At 41.7% G+C, this 17,055-nt stretch overlaps 1 protein-coding gene across 6 annotated transcripts in view; it reads left to right on the top strand.

Moving 5' to 3' along the window:
- Nucleotides 1-17,055, top strand: part of CELSR1 (cadherin EGF LAG seven-pass G-type receptor 1) — a 163,952-nt gene that overhangs the window by 70,260 nt on the left and 76,637 nt on the right. The window lies entirely within an intron of this gene.

Genomic DNA, 17,055 nt, shown 5'->3' with positions numbered 1-17,055 from the left:
AAAACATTGAATTATTTAAGTCTCCATGTAAAAGAAGTCTGGATGATGTGGATGCCTACTGGGTTGGGTCCAGCCTCTAGACAGAAGGGGTTTCCTTCGTTTTCTAGGGCTTTTGACTCAGGGCTGTAATTAAGTGTGGTGGAAGGAGGCAGCAGTCAGTGAGCAGGGACATGGCAGCAGCAAGTGAAATGGGCTTTCCCCAGCAAGGGGGACAGGAGATGCTCCCTGAGATTAGAGGGGGCTTAGGGCAGCAAAACCTTCGTAAGAAGATGCTGACAAGCTGACCTATGAAACTCTGAATGGAGCTGTGAGGCGGCTGGAATATTTGGTCCTTAGTGAGGAGTGATTTTCCTGCCAGGCTTTTCATGAATGACTTCCATAGTGAAACAGATTAAGTAAGTCCTTTATTCATTACGTACGGCTGATATAAAATACATGAAGTACTGGGCATCACAAAATAGATTGTAAGACCAGTTGATTTCATTTAACATGTTTACGTACTATTATACTGCAACTAGGAATGCTCATAAGTAGCAAGTTTCATTAAGCAAAGATATGCATATAAATAGAGTTCGTTCATCCATGTCTTAGGCTTTGGAATTGCATGCATTTCTACATCATATTTCAAGAAGTCTCTTGCTAGAAATCATCAAGAAAAAAAAGCTAAATATACTTTCAAAATGAAAGAGAAAAATTTTATATTAAAAATTAATGAGCATACTTAATAATTAACGTTGTAGTCAGAACAGACACCGTACATATTTAGAGGAAAGGCATCTTATTATTCATACGCAAATATTTGATCTGTAACTGTATTTTCAGTGCATACATGTTTATTAAATGTCCTGCTGCCAGGATATTAAATCAGAATCGATCACTGTGTGAGCACTGCTTGTAGCCGTGCCATCATTCGGTTTCAGAGTTAACTACAGTTCAGTGGAGAACTTTATTATGTGGAAGGGCAGTTCAGGTCATGATTGCAGTCAGGTTGTCCAGGGCAAAACATACCCAACCATGATCAAAAATGCTCTGGAATCCTTTATCCTGTAAATTAATACAAATATTATTTCATATTTCTGGTTTATTGCTGAATGAATGCAGTAGAAATTTTGTACCTACTCTGTGATTGGTTTATGTTATATTAGTGCCTTTAGGCTCCATGTTGCATGACAATGGTTTTTTCCATCAAACCTGACACACTTACTCACATCTGGTGGTCATTAGTTCGTTGATTTTCAACCCCATTACAGAACAAGGTGGAAAATGTTATCAACAAGTAATCTGTTACCAAAAATACTTCTTGAAGATGCATTATTGAACCCTTACAAGAACTGTTATTTTAGCGATTTTTGTCCTTACTTTAAATATGTTCATATCCATTTGCAAGTTCAGTTTATATCTGTTAATCATAATACTGTTTTCCACTTGTATATACGTATTTATTGTTTACAACGATCCAGATTTTATATCTATTTAATATTAAAACAGTATAGGTTGGTTTCAGTAGCAGCACTGTGTATTGGCTCATGGAATGCAGCTATTGTAAATCAGCATGAACAGAAAATTGCTAGGCTGAAAGTTGGGAGATTCTGGTATTGTTACCATGGTATTAACTCAGTAGTAACATACCAGTATGAGGTACTCATGAATATTTGAATTCATTGTAAAAGATGAAGTATGAATGGTAACAGTCAATGAAATGCAGCCTGCTCTGGGAGCTCTTATGTTTCCATTTCTCAATTAAGAGCCTACGTAGAAAAATAATTACAAGAAAATACAAAGATCTGTCATCTGTTTGGGGAGATACACTGCAATTCGATGACAAATCAGTACACAATCGTAGCCCTGTACTGGATCTATCCAACTGGTCACCTGTTAAAAATATAGCATTTATTTCCTGTGGAAGATAATTACATCCTATCTTATTCGGATGGAATTTCCCCCCTGTTTTTCCATTCCACTTTGAAGCCCTCCATTTGTTTTGGTGTAATTATTAGTCATTTATACATGATGAAAGTTTCTCTGTCTTCAGGAATCTTCTGTTACGGGCACAAAGGTAAACTGAGATTCTGCAAGATATTTCTGAAACCTGATTACTGGCTAGTTTGGGGTGATTTGGTATTAGCTTCCTGTGATGTGAGGAGGTGAGTGAAGAAGGACATATATTTTTAATCATGTTTTTTCAGAATAGCAACCCCTTTAACTTCTTTCTTTGTATACAAATTAGTATAGAGAAGTGAACAATGTGCCATGGATGGCAGGGAGCTATGTGCATGGCTAAAGGGTTAAATGATTTAATTTACACTAAGCAACCAAACATAATGGACACTTTGGAAAGCCTGTGTCATTTTTCCAGCTTTATTTCTTGTATCTTTGAGTGCTGCAGAAGCAGCTTCACTATTGGTGAAGGCCTGGCCAGAGGTAGAATTGTCAGTCCTCCACAGGGGCAAATCCCTGAAGACCAAATGCGTCACGTCATCCACACTGGTTTTGGAGGCATGGTTGCCACAGTGGTTCCTGAACGAGCTGTACTTCCAGCCCGATCCTTGTGCCTTCTATAGAGTGTGCCACTGTGGCATAAACCACCAGCTTTTATGGGTGTGAATTACCACGATTCCTGCCCTGCCATGAGTGGGTGTCTCCTGCCATTGCCTCCCGTGGCTCCCACCACCATTCAATGACCACAGTCCTGCTCAGCAGCCACTGTGACCATTCTCCTCTACATTGTGCTCCCAAAAAGTGAAATTCAGTTGGCACAGAACAAAAAGCCAAACAAAACAACCGCTGACATAAAGGAGAGATTTAATGTTCCCACAGTTCTCCCTAGTGTATGGCATTCTCTGTGCCTCCTTCTCTATGCAAACCCTAGGAAGGAGCAATTTCTAGGGAAAAAGATCATCAGAGAATTTCCCATATCCTCTGCATCTCTCCTTGGATTTCACTTCAGAGAGGGGAGAAATCTTAAGTGGTTGTAAATCTTCTCGTAATCAAATACAGCAATTAGAGATCTTTTGCATGTTATACTTTTTTCTTCCCAGTTTATTTTTGTGATACCATATTGACAGGAGGAATCTTGACATCTAACGTGAATTCTGACCTTGTGTTGTGAGAAGGTAATTATTGCTGTTTTCACAACATCATGCCAGAAGTCTCTATTCATATTGCTTAATAAGTTCTCAGCATTTGGCTCTTGCAAACTTATAGCAGTAAATGTGAAGATTTGCTTCTACATTATCTTTACTTATATGCATTCTTCAGGTAGCAATTTCCCAGCTTGGTCTGATACCCGACTCATTTTTCAGGCCAGAGAGATTTTATTTGGGAGGATTTCAGCTTTCAAGTGGAGAAGTCTGGCAGCCAGGGTGGCCGTAATGAGTGTTTTATCTTGGGTGAGAGGGTCTGAAATTCCACTCTCGGTTACACTTCTGCAGCTCCACTGGAGTCATGGGATCACAGGTACCTAACAGCCAGATCCTGTGCGGCAAATCTTAATTTGATTCCTTCAGGTTCCTTGCTGCATCTTTAACTCCTTCTTTAGCTTACATGGTTTTGTGGCAGCAAGCAAGGCTGAATAAAGATTATCCTCAGGGTTGTGGGGCTTTGCCAGCACCTTCAAACAGCTGGGACCAAGTTTGTCTTTAATACAAAATGCTGCATAAGAAATTCTTTAGTTCCCAAACACTCCCATGAATGTAGACACTGTCCATGGCATGGGGCAGCCTTGTGGGTCGTCTCTCTGATACCTCATTCAAATGTTAGGGCAATGCAGTGAAGGTACTAAAATGTTTTGTATTGTTGCTGCTTTAACAGTGTCCCTTAGTCCAGGTCTTCAAAGTTATGCTACTGGATTGCAGGTGTATTTATATACTTAAGAGATGAAATCAGCCTAGGCAAGATCCAGTACTGTACAAAATAGTGTTTGGTTTCAAGAGTTTAAGTGTGATTCACATGCTGGGTGGTTTGCACTGTCTTCAGAATTTAAAGCTGTCTATCTTCCCCTTTGCAAAAAGTCTTAACAGTTTTCTGGGAAGTTTTTCTGCTGATTTTGGATGCAGGGAAAGTCAAAGGAGAGTGCTGGCTATCAGCCTTTTAGTAATCTTTGTTGTTCCTCAGTGCCTCAGAGGAGAATCCATGGTTGCCTTTCCTTGCAGTTTTTGTATGGCAATACTGTGAGAAAGCTGAAGTAGGTAGTGTGGTTGCACCCTGGTGAAGGTCAGTGTAACACTGGAGGTTTAGAACATTTTATTCTCTTTCAGTAGTGCTGTGCCGTGTTCTTATTTTGATCTTTGGAGTGAAAGTGGGTCCTCAGAACTGCAACACAATTTTCTTTTGATTGTTGTGGACCTGAGATAACTTTTTCATGTCTGATTGAGTGATAAACGATTATTTGCTCATAAAATTCCTCCTTAAAATTAGTACTCCTTAGTTTTGTTCTGGTGCAGATGTCCCAGCACAGTCTTTTCCATCAATCTTCAACTTTCTCTGTCTCTTCAGCATGACATTCTCAAGCATCTCCCATATAAGAAAGTTGGGGCTGTTCAGCCTGGAGAAGAGAAGGCTGCGTGGAGACCTCCTAGCAGCCTTCCAGTATCTGAAAGGGGGCTGTAAGGATGCTGCAGATGGACTCTTCATTAGGGACTGTAGTGACAGGACAAGGGGTAACGGGTTAAAACTTAAACAGGGGAAGTTTAGATTGGATATAAGGAAGAAGTTCTTTACTGTAAGGGTGGTGAGGTACTGGAATGGGTTGCCCAGGGAAGTTGTGAATGCTCCATCCCTGGCGGTGTTCAAGGCCAGGTTGGACAGAGCCTTGGGTGACATGGTTTAGTGTGAGGTGTCCCTGCCCATGGCAGAGGGGTTGGAACTAGATAATCTTAAGGTCCTTTCCAACCCTAACTGTTCTATGATTCTATGATCAGCATGAAAGCCCTCATCTGCCTCTGTTGAACCAGCAGGCATCTCTGTTGGTGTCCCCGTGCCTGGCAGCAGTTGTGTAGAGATGGTCACCTCTGTTTCCTCCCAGCCTGTGGCTCCTTCCAGGCCCCTCAGGCTCACAGCATTCAGGGAGCTGGCAGGGACCACATAAGCGGTGCAGTGGATGGTGCAGAAGCTGCGCTTCACTGCTGTGAAGGTTTTTCAGAGCATGATTGGTGCAAAGGCTAGAAAAGCCTATCATTTTCTCCTTTTATGATCTGCACCACTCAGCTATGTACTGTGAGACATAGCTTCTCATAAATCTTACCCTCAGTGCTTTGAAGTTTCCCCATATGACCACTCTACCCATGCCAAAATGCAATGAACCCCCGATGTTGTCTCATGAGCTGACTTAATATCTAAACATATAAGGAACCCATACAACCTATTCTTCGCAATTAGCCATGGGTAATAAGTCTTCCATTGGCTATTGGGCAGTACATATTGCATTTGAAAAGCGCAGCAGTCGATGGTGATGTTTACTTTCTCTCCTTTTAATGTTGTGCCCATTTTATGTCATGAATTCCTGAAAACAAGTATTAGTTTTGGATATTCAGAGTAAGAGGTATCACTGGCAAAATTCTCTTTGGGTTTGTTTTATACTCCCAGAGAACTATGGCTTCAGATCATTACAAGATGTACTTATATAAAATACTTTTTCATCTAAGGATCACTGTGGACTCTGCAGAAATTACTAACAGCAAAGGAAGCCTCTGGGACACCTTTTTGATCAAGAGGGTGCTGTCGCCTTCACCAAAGGGATGGGCAGCTGGGGCACAGCATCTTCATCAGTTCCTGGTCACGTAAAAGCAGTCAGTGGCAAGTCCAGCAGGGCTGGGCAATGGCCCAGGCAGCTCCTCTTTGCCATTCCTGGGCTGCCCACAGCTGGAAACCTGGGTGAGATTCCCATGAAGGACATCTCTTTCCTGACACAGGCTCTCAGCAGAAGCCTGCATGCTCACTGGCCCATTATGTTTAACTCAGAGATTTATGGTGCATGTTAAAAGGGGTCCTTGCTTGTTTTTGTGGCAAGGCTCACTGCTAAATGCATGCAGGGATGGGGCCAGCACACCACAACCTTACAGCTGGGCACAAGTGATGCTGAATTGGACCTGAGGTTATGGCCCAGATAGCACAATTGTGTGACTGCTTGCTCCAGAAGATAGCTGAAACAGTAAAAACAGTTATATTTTTATATAATACAGTCAAAAGCTGAAGTCTATTAAACTTTTAAATACTGCCATGTTTCTGAAGATTATATTTGTCACAGGTGATGAATCTGGAAATCTGGTGTTTATATCAGATTCACAGAGGTCTGCCACTTGTACAGGTGGATTATTATGTGGAGTATGTGTCCTTCAGCTAATCTTCAACCTATGCTCACTTGTCAGGATGAAAAAAGCCTTTTCTAATGGGATTACTTTGGTGTATTTGTTGACAGTTTAGTTCTCAAATAGTGTAAATGGCCTGCAGCCTTCACATCAATCTGCTGTGCCTCTTCCTAAACCCAGGCAAGAGTTTTATCGCATTTCTCTCATCCTGATGTGCACAAACCAGCTACAGTTTAAAGTTGAAAGTTTTCTCAGTCTTGTATGAACCCTCCCTTGCCCACGCCCCGAGATGCTGCATATGGATGATCTCTGATTCAGCTGAACTGCTGCAAGTGCCTGGGGTTCGGATGCCTCTTCCGGAGCCTCACATCTTATCCTCCTTGCCCGTGGGAATGCTTGCACTGATCAAAGTCCTTTGCTGTCATGTGGAAGCCTAGCTACAGACTTAATGTTGTGTTAGTTCTTTTTCATTAGCTTTAGAACAGTCTGGCAGGACTTCTGTTCTTACTGGGTGCTCCCGCAGTGGAGGTGTGATGGGTGCTTTGTAAAAGCAAGCAGCAGATCACACACCAGCGTAATTGCTCATCCCCAGCTTCAGAACTTACCTTAGTAATTCGTCTCCAATATACTTATAAATTCAGCTCTTCCAAACAGTTCAGGGTCTGGGAAGTCCTCCTGACTGCAGCTTATCTTCTTTTGCTTCTCCTGAAGATGGCTGGGTGCCTGGCCTGTTCTTCTCTTCATTTAGCCACTCCCCACAAAGTTTCTCACTGGTGATTTTACACTTTCTCTCCCATTATTGATAATTTTAAGTAGCATGTAGCTAAAATTCAGTATCCAAAGAACTTGGGCAGTAACCTGTTTGAGGATGTTTCCATGTTTACGCTTTTACAAATGCTTGCATTTTTACACCTCCTTGCTATTAACACCAGTGATGTCTGTTAGATTATGTTACAATATGGAGAGACGGTAAGTTCTTAATTGTGGTACGGTATGAAGTCAAGGAGCTTGCTGACATGAGGGGCCTGCAAGCACACGCTGTGATGTGTAGCACTGCAGCTGTTGAACCAGTGCTGTGTCAGCTCTTCTTAATGTAGGTGTTTAATATTGAGCCCAAATGGCCACGTATAATCAATCATAGGATGGTTTGGGTTGGAGGAGACCATTAAAGGCCGTTTAGCCCAACCACCCTGCCATGGCTAACGTTGGCTTCAGTCTTTTTCCTTGAAGTCAAATACCATTAAATCCATGATGTGAAAATAACACATTTGACCCTGAAGCTGTGCCAAGGAAAGCTCGTGTTTGCTGCCAGTCAGCTGGCTTTACGTGAGCAAGGCAAGCTGCTAACCTGGCATGGGTACCTGCCTGCTTCTGGCCCTGGCCTCTCCTCACGTCTCGGAAAGAAAATGTCCTGTTACTCACCATATCAGCTAGTGGTGTTCAAGGGGAGAGGGACGTGCTGAGCACCTCAAGTGTCTCGTTGGCATCCTGGTTAGCAACAGAAGTGCCTAAATTGAAGTTTCCCTTTGTTCTAGCATAGGTGAAATCTCCTTTGCTGTCTTTAGCCTGTTGTACCTCTATTTTTTCTTTAAGAACCTTGCTCCATCAATTAAGCTCTTGACTTGTACTGCTGGCATTATACTGATGTATTTTCTGTTACCCCACCTAATGGGAGTCACAGTTCTCCCAGCCTTTTTGAAGAGCTTTGTTGTAATGCATTTGCTTATCTTCATTGCTGTAACTAAAAGAAAGTGGAAAGTGGAGCACGATTACCCAAAGTGAAGCTATTTGATATTATAATTTTCTAGGTACATGTAAAACCCCTCCCAGTGCCATAGCTGAATTCCCACACACTATCATAATTGTGAGCGTATATATGCATTGCAGAACACTGATCTGAGAGAACCTACATACACTGAGCTTTGTTTCAATTTAAATATTTATATAGCAGTTTATTAAACAGTGGCCAACTTCTCTGTAAACTGTAGTTTACAATTATGATTTTATTAATTTAGGCAGGTTAAACCTTCTGTAACATATTAGTTGGGGTTTATTTTCTCATAGTTTAATGTCAGAAGTGTTAGCAGGGGTAAAATTTTAAGCCACACAAATGCATTCTAATGCACCCAAACATACATTTTCTGAGTGTCAAAATAGCCCATATATTAGACTACACATTAAATGTTTGGGGTTTTTTTTTTTGCCCATGGTTAGGTGTCTTGGTTGTTTTTTTCTCAATGAAAACAAATCAGATAAGGAAGAAGGAGAAGAAAAAGGAGGAGAAAAAACGCAACAACTTGCCTTTAAGTTATTTGTGAGGAAGATAAATTCATGAGATTGTATTTATTTTTTCCACTATGCCTCATGTTCTGGAAAGCCCCTCACCTCAGCTGTGAATAATATTCACAGCAGATCAGAGCTGAAAGCTAAAACATGAAATTCCAGGGAGAATGGAAATAAATATTTCAGATCTTCCAAAACAATAAAGAAGTTCATCTTCCAAGGAACAAGTTAACAGGGCTCCTTTTCTCCTGGCTATAAATGCAACTGTGAAGCCCCCTTAGAATTCAGTAAGACTGAATATTTGGCTTCTGTATATTTTTATAATTCCCAAGTTAGACGTTCTTATTTTCATCAGTAGATAAACAACAGGAAAGCAGCAGGAAGGGCAGTTGGGTGCAGAGGTGAGGGAATCAGGATGATGTCCTGTTAGGGAGGAAAAAGTATTAAGTAGTTTTCTTGTGTGTCTGTTCTTTGTGTTATCATGATTGGAAGCTTTGACAGTTGAGCACCAGACTGAGGCACTTGGCCTTGAACAACAAGATAATTACAGTTCTGCAATACAGTTGTGCAGGGCATGGTGGGAACCACAATTTCATTGTTGCTGCAAATGCTCTTTTGTTTAGAGCATCATGGTTCAGTGCCTGCATCCCAGCCGTCGCTGCTCTGGGGCAGGTTTTGTTCCGTACCCACCCTGAGCGGTGCCCCCGAATTGCAGCTTCCCAAGCAGTTCTCAGCCCAAATTTTCAGTTTCTCAAAATTGAAGTAAAGATACTTTACTTCAGGCTGTCTCTCAAATTCTCCACAGTGAAGCATATGAGAGCCATTATACAGCATTTTCAAATACTGTAATTAACCCCCCTACTTTAATGAGATAGAGCCATGCACATTCAAGGGGTCAATGCACTGATGTGCCTATTATAAGAAATGTTATTATGAAGATGAGTGCCTTATATTAATAATTAACACAATCTAGATGATACAATAAAGCATATTCATTCTAACAAAATGGTAATAAATGACTTTAAAATTAAACCGTATTTTACAGACAAGCTAAATTTTAATCTCCTGAACTGCTGTAAGAAGAGTTAAGTACAAGCTGTGGAAGCTGGCGGGATTCATTTTTGATAAGTGTTTAAAAATACCATCCTAAAAAAGTAACTTTTGAATTTCTACCTATTGTGGAGATTTAAAAATACACTGGGTTTGAGAGTTTCTGTGCAAGATGAATGTCACATTACAAAGCCATTTTCAGGAGTCATTAAGAAATAAGGTCAGCTTCCCTGATTAAGTTGCTTTTTGTTTAAAATTTATGTCCCTGACCAGTGTATAAAATACTTCTGAGGCTACCAAAACCTAAGGTTATGGGGATTATTTCTTTAACCCAAATCATTTTAATTTTACAAGCCAAGGGGCATTTTTGATTTTTCAGAATTAGCCTTTAATGTGTAACAATGGAAATTTGATGAGCATCAGATTGGTTTTGCCAGTTCTATCCACTCTGTCAAGCAAAACCTCTGAGCTCTACAATCCAAAATACAGTCATACAGTGTTTCTAACTTGCTTTTAACACAATACTTCTCATACAAAATGAAAACAGAAAGCTGTAAAATCCTAGCTTCCTAAGATGTAATTCCAATAGCAGATTAAGCATTTTTTTTCAGTTGTTTTATTAATATTTGATGGCTTCTCTTCAATTATTCTCACTAATTGGCCATTATGCTGCTTTCCACCAGAGCTTCTGGGACCACTTAGGACGTTAAGGGACATGATTTGGTTTGAGGTCTGCCTGTTTCTGAATGCCATCATTTTTACCATAGTGTTGGACTGTGCAGCAGTTGTGAGAGTGAGGTTTTCCTGTGAAAACCTCTGATTTATAGAAAACATGAAATGCAGGTTCTCACCAGTCTTCCTTTAATGGAGGTGTGCAGTTAGCTGCTTGTGCAGTTAATCCCTGCTGGGGGCAAGGGCAGATGGTTTCTCCTGTGCTTTGTCTCTTGTGAACTGAAGCATCAAGTCTGTAACTGCTACATGGAGAAAATTAAACAGGATCTTAGTGAAGTAAGGATTGGACTCTCCTAAAGAACACAGTGATGTTTGCCATTGAAAAGGAGACCCTGATCTCCTTTTCTGCATCTTCCTGAGCACTTTTCTATCTTCCTCTCTTTCCGAGGTCGGTTATTTGCAGATATGTTCCCTTTTTCAACTGCACTGAGGTGTAAACTTGATCAAAAATACAGTGCTAGACCTTTCCCCATAGCTACCAGTATGGGAAGTGGGAGTTGCAGCCCTTTGCTACCCTCCTTTGTGGAAAGCAGCTTAGGGAAAGTGAGCAGGAAGCCTGGCAGTACCTAAAAGCATGTCTGATTTTCCAGCTCCAGAGTTCCTGTGACAAAAGAAGTTATTGCAGACACACCCCTGGCCTTGCTTACTTTCCTCATTCATGTAAATAGCTTAATGTGTTTTGAAAAGCCCAGTGGGAGGCCCAGTGGAACAGGGCCTTGGGGAATTAATGGTGCCAGTGGTGGCATCCAGTGCCCAATGAAAACTGCAACTTTGAGTGGTGGAATAGTCCTTTTTGTCATCTCAGCAGAGGCACACCGAGTCTGTGAGTGCCTTTTCCTTTCTCACTGCTGCCCACAGAAGGAAGTGAGAACAAGGCACAGCAGCTGGTTCCCAAGCAGAAGTCCTTGCAGGTGCGCAGGGATGTAAATATGGACAAGACTCCAAAGGCTGTCCCGAAGGCAGTGTGTCGTGCTCTGTCCTTCAGTTCACTCCATGTATCCCTCCTCAAGTAACACTACTGGAGATGAATCCAGGGGCATACAGGGTGAGAATACAAGATATAATATCAGATGTATATGCAGTAAAGGTAGGGTATGATCATTTATCTTAAATGGAGGGAGGGATAGTCCTCTGTAAATGAGTATATTATGCAGAGCTGTGTTTTGTTCTTACACCTCCAGCTTTCTCATTGGTTTTAAGGTGGGATTTTTAGGAAGAGATTTATTCCAAGTAAGACATAATGCAGTTTTATCTTTGACATCTATGGTAATGTTTTCCCCCTGCTAAATACATCCAGAGATAAAGCTTAGGCTTTTGAAAGGCATTGCTTCATCACCATATCTTACCCCAAATCAGTGCAATTTGCATTATGATAAATTGTCTTACATACAAACCATAGAGCTCAATATAAACTGGGAATTTTGGTGCATTTCTTTTTTCTCTTGTGTAGATTTGTGCTGTGTATAGTCTTGGATGAGAGACAGAACCTAAAAAGATCTCTAGAGCTTCACCTTAGAGGTTAAAGGCAGAGGTGTTGTGAGGGCACTGTCCATTATAACAAATGGTTCAATAATTTACAGGGTTTAGAGTTGTAAAATCAGCCAAGATTAAGACATTAAGAAATCACCTACTGGAGCTCACAGAACAGAAGTTGTTGGGTAGCTGTGGCAGGGTGCAGACATGGATGTTTTCTTTCTAATTCTCCTCCAGCACGTCTAAAACATTCAAAACCAGTGCTTTTCCTCAGGATGGGGGGTAATCACGTCTGCTGCCATGGGAGCAGGCAGTGGGGAGAAGCCAGGCACGCTGTGTGCACCTCTGCCCACATCCCTGAGCCGAGAGAGCAGTGCACAGGTTTCACTCAGGGACAGCTCTGCATGGGTTTGCCATTGAGCACACACCCCAGCTCTGCCAGACAACCTGCTGGGGATTCTTTGGTGTATTGGCACTAATCCGTGGGCTGTAAAATCCTGGTTTTCATCTTTTCTTTCCCAAACCTCAAGGTGGGCTTTGAAATGGAGTGTTTTCTTAAACTGAGAATGTTTCACTGTGGTGTCTGCCTCCTTGCTCATCAGAGCGCTGTATAGAAAGAAATCACAATGCTTGTGGTGAGCGTTGGTAGCACTTCTGGTGTTCACACCACTCCTGCTTCTGGACAGTGAAAAGTGAGCCGTCTGCTGTAGACAGAGTAGAAGCTTTAGTATCTGAGTATTTTTAATCCTCAGTAAATATATGGGGAAGAGAACGCAGCTACTAAAGACTCAGTCGTGACTTTTGTCTATGCTCTGTTCCTGCCAGCACTGGTGGAAGTTGCGTAGGAAAACAAGGTCCAATGACCATTCATACTGAGCCTATATCATCTTCAGAACATGCTCATAATTTCTGAAATCCACAGCTTAATTCATTTCTCCAACAGATGTGTCCCAAATATCACTAATCCTCCTCAGTATTCTTTTTTTTTTTCCCCTAATTATTCCTTCTCATTTAAATGCAAAACCAAAAAAGCCCCAAATTCCAAATCATCCATCCATCCATTCACCCATCCCCCCATCCCTGCAGGGTGTGTTTTGTTTTGTTTTGTGGCCAGGGAAGGGGAGGAAGTGGGGAGAGGAAGAGCATCTTTGCTCAGGCTGGCACTGGGCATAGGATCTCGGGCCTCATTTTGGATGGATGAGGGGCCCAGTTACCATTTCAGTGGCTGCTCTGCGTGTGCGGTACATCAGTGGACACAGCCCAAAGCTGCTTGAGAGATGCAGACCTGAGCTTTCCGTGCTCTTGTTTTTGTGCAATACAGTTTAGCTTGGTTGCTAGTGGTAAAGGATCAGGAGGTGGGATGGGGTCCTGGCCTCTCCTTTGCCTATCTGGCCAGGGGAGTTTTTCATTGTGGTCCTCCTCCTGGGTGCTTGCAGGACCACAAAGCAGCTGGGGTGCAGATGCTGTCCCCAAGGATCCCAGCGGGAAGAAGAGCTGGGAAGGGCTGAGTAGCATCTTCCTGTTGGGAGTGAGGATGGGACCTCCCTCAGAGCAGTTGGTTTCAGTTGAGGTTTTGGGGACTGGAATTTGACCACACAGAGCTTTCACTTGCCTTGCAGCCAGCACATGCCGCCCACAGCTTCAGAGGCAAAAAAGAAGAAAGTAAAAAGCTTCCCATGTTCATTATGTTGGAGTATCTCATGATTGAAGATCTCATGACCTTTATTTAGCCCAGTCTCATGATTTTTGGAAATCTGGTTTGTGAGTTATCAGGAATGCCTGGGGGAACTTTGGGGAAGAAGGCACAGGAAAGGGAAAAGGGTGATGGTAAAGGAGAAGGTTGATATATATAGGCAAGAGAGCACTGGTAATTTTGCATCCTCTCTTCCCACCAGCTCAGAGTTTAGAACTTATTCCTACAGAAAAATTAAACCAGATCTTGAGATAAAACAGTGATATCCTGAGTAGCTGAGTATAGGATCATTTTCTGTCGCCACAGAGAGTTACTTGACAAGATATAGAGAGATGAGATATAGATGATACAGATATAGGAATGGTTTTGCTGTTTTTTTTCTTAGTGTTTTAATTTCAGGTTACTCTTGCAAATACATCTTGTTAAATCTGGAGCTCTTAGCAACTTAAATTATGAAGGACAGCTGTCATTACGAGTCAGCAGGATTTAGTCCTAAACAGTGTGATTTTGTGTGCTTATGTATGTATTTACGTACTATTTTATTATATCCTGTTTCTCACAATATGTCTTTATAGCACAGAAAGCAGCAAAGTGAGCAGAAAGCAAAGAGGAGGAGGAGTACCCCAAAGTGGACCTTAAGCTGATGTTTCTCCCTGTAAGAGGGTTGAGGCTCTTTCTGATTCTCCTAGATCAGTCCCAATTTTAAAAACATAAATGAAAAGGTAAAAGGAAAGACCAAGGTATGTTTTCAAATTTGAACTTTGACTAGCAGCACAGAGCCCTCAGAAAGTGGTGACCATCAGTGTCAGTGCTGAGTCTAACGAGTGCATCTGCATGGCCCCTTTGAAATGGCAGTAGGGATTTGGCCATTGATTTCTAAGGGACACAGATTTTACCTCTGTGCACCAGTGGCTTATAACTTTTGTTTGGCCCAGCATCTTCTTCAGTCAGAATGACCTGGTTGTTCTTTCTGGGGAACTCCTCTCAAAGTTCTGTCATAAAACCATTAGATTTGTGTTTGTGTGTTGCTTCACTGGTAAAAGGTGTTTACTGAGAGATAAGGCTGACTTCTCGCAGTAGGTTCTGAGGGCAGGCTCATGCACCGCAGAGCCGCTGAAGTCATGAATTTCCCTTTCTGGGCAAAATCCAATATTCATTTTTATTATTTAACTTGAGCCTAAATTTCAGGCAAATCTTCCTGCACTGTATCTGTGCATAGTCACTTGAGAGAGGTGAGTATCTACTGAAGGTGTTGATCCAGTTCACCTGTGTAAAGCATGAGCCACTCACACAGGGTTAAAGCTGTGTTTCCATAACAGTTAGACTTAAGACCATTCCTTCATCCTTTCTTCTGGGTGTATGGTCCTGCCTTCTTCCCTTGCACCTGCTGTGCTATTCATCCCATCAACCCTGGGAGGGACCTAATCAGAAGATCGCTAACAGTACAATAAAGAAATGAGTGGTGATTTGCTATCTTAGCTCCACAAATCAGTCAACTGCAGGATCACATGAATGCCAGCACAAGGGAGGGAGAAGAAAGTGCAACACATTCTGGGAATTAAGAAACTATGGTAACTCCTGCTCAGCCTAAACTATGGTGAAACCACCCCTACAGTAGGTGTGTTGGATCCCAACCTCTTTATCTCTTGTCCCAGCAGAGATTTCCATGCTGATTCTGGGGCTAATTTGTTTTTAACAACCTTCTTATTACTTAGTGCACTGATTGCTTTAGTGCTGGTTGTCATTTAAGGTTAGTAGCAGTTTAGTTACTAGAGGAAAAGGAGGATTGATTTTCCCATAATGTGCAAGATAGCAAATACAGTTTTAATGATAGTTGGTTCTTTATTAGAGCAAGGGGTCAGTGGGAATTCTTTGAAGAATGTAGTTGCCCTATTTCTTGTTGTTTCTCCTTTCCACTTTAAAGTACATTGTTATAGGCTGGCTGCTTAAATCAGCTCCTTAAAATGCTTGCTATTACGGTGAAGCAACCTCAAACATGGAGAAGATTAATATGTATCTAGAGCAAATGGCAGGATGGAGGATGGGAGAGAAGAATCTGTTCAAGTTAAACAATTACAGACACTGAGTGAAAAATTAACATGTCATGGGAAACCGGAAAAAAAGAAACAAGAACATCAGTGCAAGTCTGCTGCTTCATGTAAATATCTATTTTATGTAGCGTTTAAGTTGAAACATTTGAGGATAGTACCAATTTTTGAGGACTAGTCTCTAAACAGGGAGATTGTGGAAAACACATTGCAGACTCTAAACAGGGAGATTGTGGAAAACACATTGCAGAAAACTGAAGTGTAGAGTAATTCTGTATTTATTCCAATGCTGTCATACTGTTTCCAGCAAGCTTCCCAATGTTATATATTGTCTGTTGTTGTAAGGTCAAACAACTCACCAGCAAAACCACAGGCAAATTTCTGCCAAAGACTGGCTCATTGATGCACATCAATGTGCTGTTGGAAACTCATCATGTTTGGCTCACAAAGTGTTTCCAATAATAAGTTTATTTTTTTCATTTTTCATATATATTATTTTTATTTCTTTCCACTTTTTTTGTCACCATTTATTGTTTATTCATTAAACTCTTCCATTACTTTATTTGGAATAGGTCAGAGGAAGACCAGATCTAGCCAGGATTTTGCTTTGCCTGCTCTTGTTACATTGCACCTGATATCATGGTGTCCTCGCTACTTAAAGTTAATAAGAGAAATGTTATTATTAACATCCTTATAAAGTTAGTCCTTAAACTGAAGAAGAGTTGTATTAGAGACAGGATGGTTGTGAGTAGGAAGCAATGTTGAAAGCAGCTATCATGTTGTGTGTTGGAACTGGATGATCTTACAGTCATTTCTAACCCTAACCATTCTATGATTCTATGATCTCAAGGGCTTTAAAACCAGGAAGCATCACATAAAGGGCTGGGTAAAAGCCACAGGGCTGGTAGTTTTAAGAGTCATCAGTATTGATTGAGAGCCTGTAAGATCAGCTACTGTTCTGTAACAGTAAACCCTTTGCTGACTAGGGGCAGAAGGTTTTCAAAGCCCAGGAATCTGCCAGCAGATAACAGGCAGCTGTGGCCTGTGTTATCTGACAGTGCATGCTTAAGATTTAGCAGCTAGAAGGACTGAGGTTCACCTCTGCTGCTTGGATTTCACAGAGTTGTAATACGCTACTAGTTTTTTAAGTGATTCCTAAAATTATAGCCAGTGAAAAATCAAATCATAGTCACCAAGGAAATGCCGCAGGGAGCGAAGGGAGTTTCACAGGCTGCGTGAAGGGGTGAGCCATGCCAGCATTGCCAGCGTCCAGCAGACCAACCCCAGGCTGTGTGTGACAGCTTATCACCCCAGCTCCTCCAGACCCCTCGCTGCCCAGCAGCTCTCCCTCCTGTACTATTTTTTTCCTCCTGGAAAACAAGTCATTCCCTCTGACAGCATGTCCCCACCTTCTGACATCTAGCTGCAAGCAGGCACACAGCGCTTTTCATCCCAGACTGGAGGATGCACG

The sequence above is a fragment of the Pezoporus wallicus genome, unplaced genomic scaffold, assembly GCF_028554395.1.
Source record: "Pezoporus wallicus isolate ANWC-B61680 ecotype Strahan unplaced genomic scaffold, APGP_CSIRO_Pwel_v1 contig_5542, whole genome shotgun sequence".
Lineage (NCBI taxonomy): Eukaryota > Metazoa > Chordata > Aves > Psittaciformes > Psittacidae > Pezoporus > Pezoporus wallicus.
Note: the sequence above shows the minus strand (reverse complement) of the source record. Positions and strands in the feature narration are given on the sequence as shown.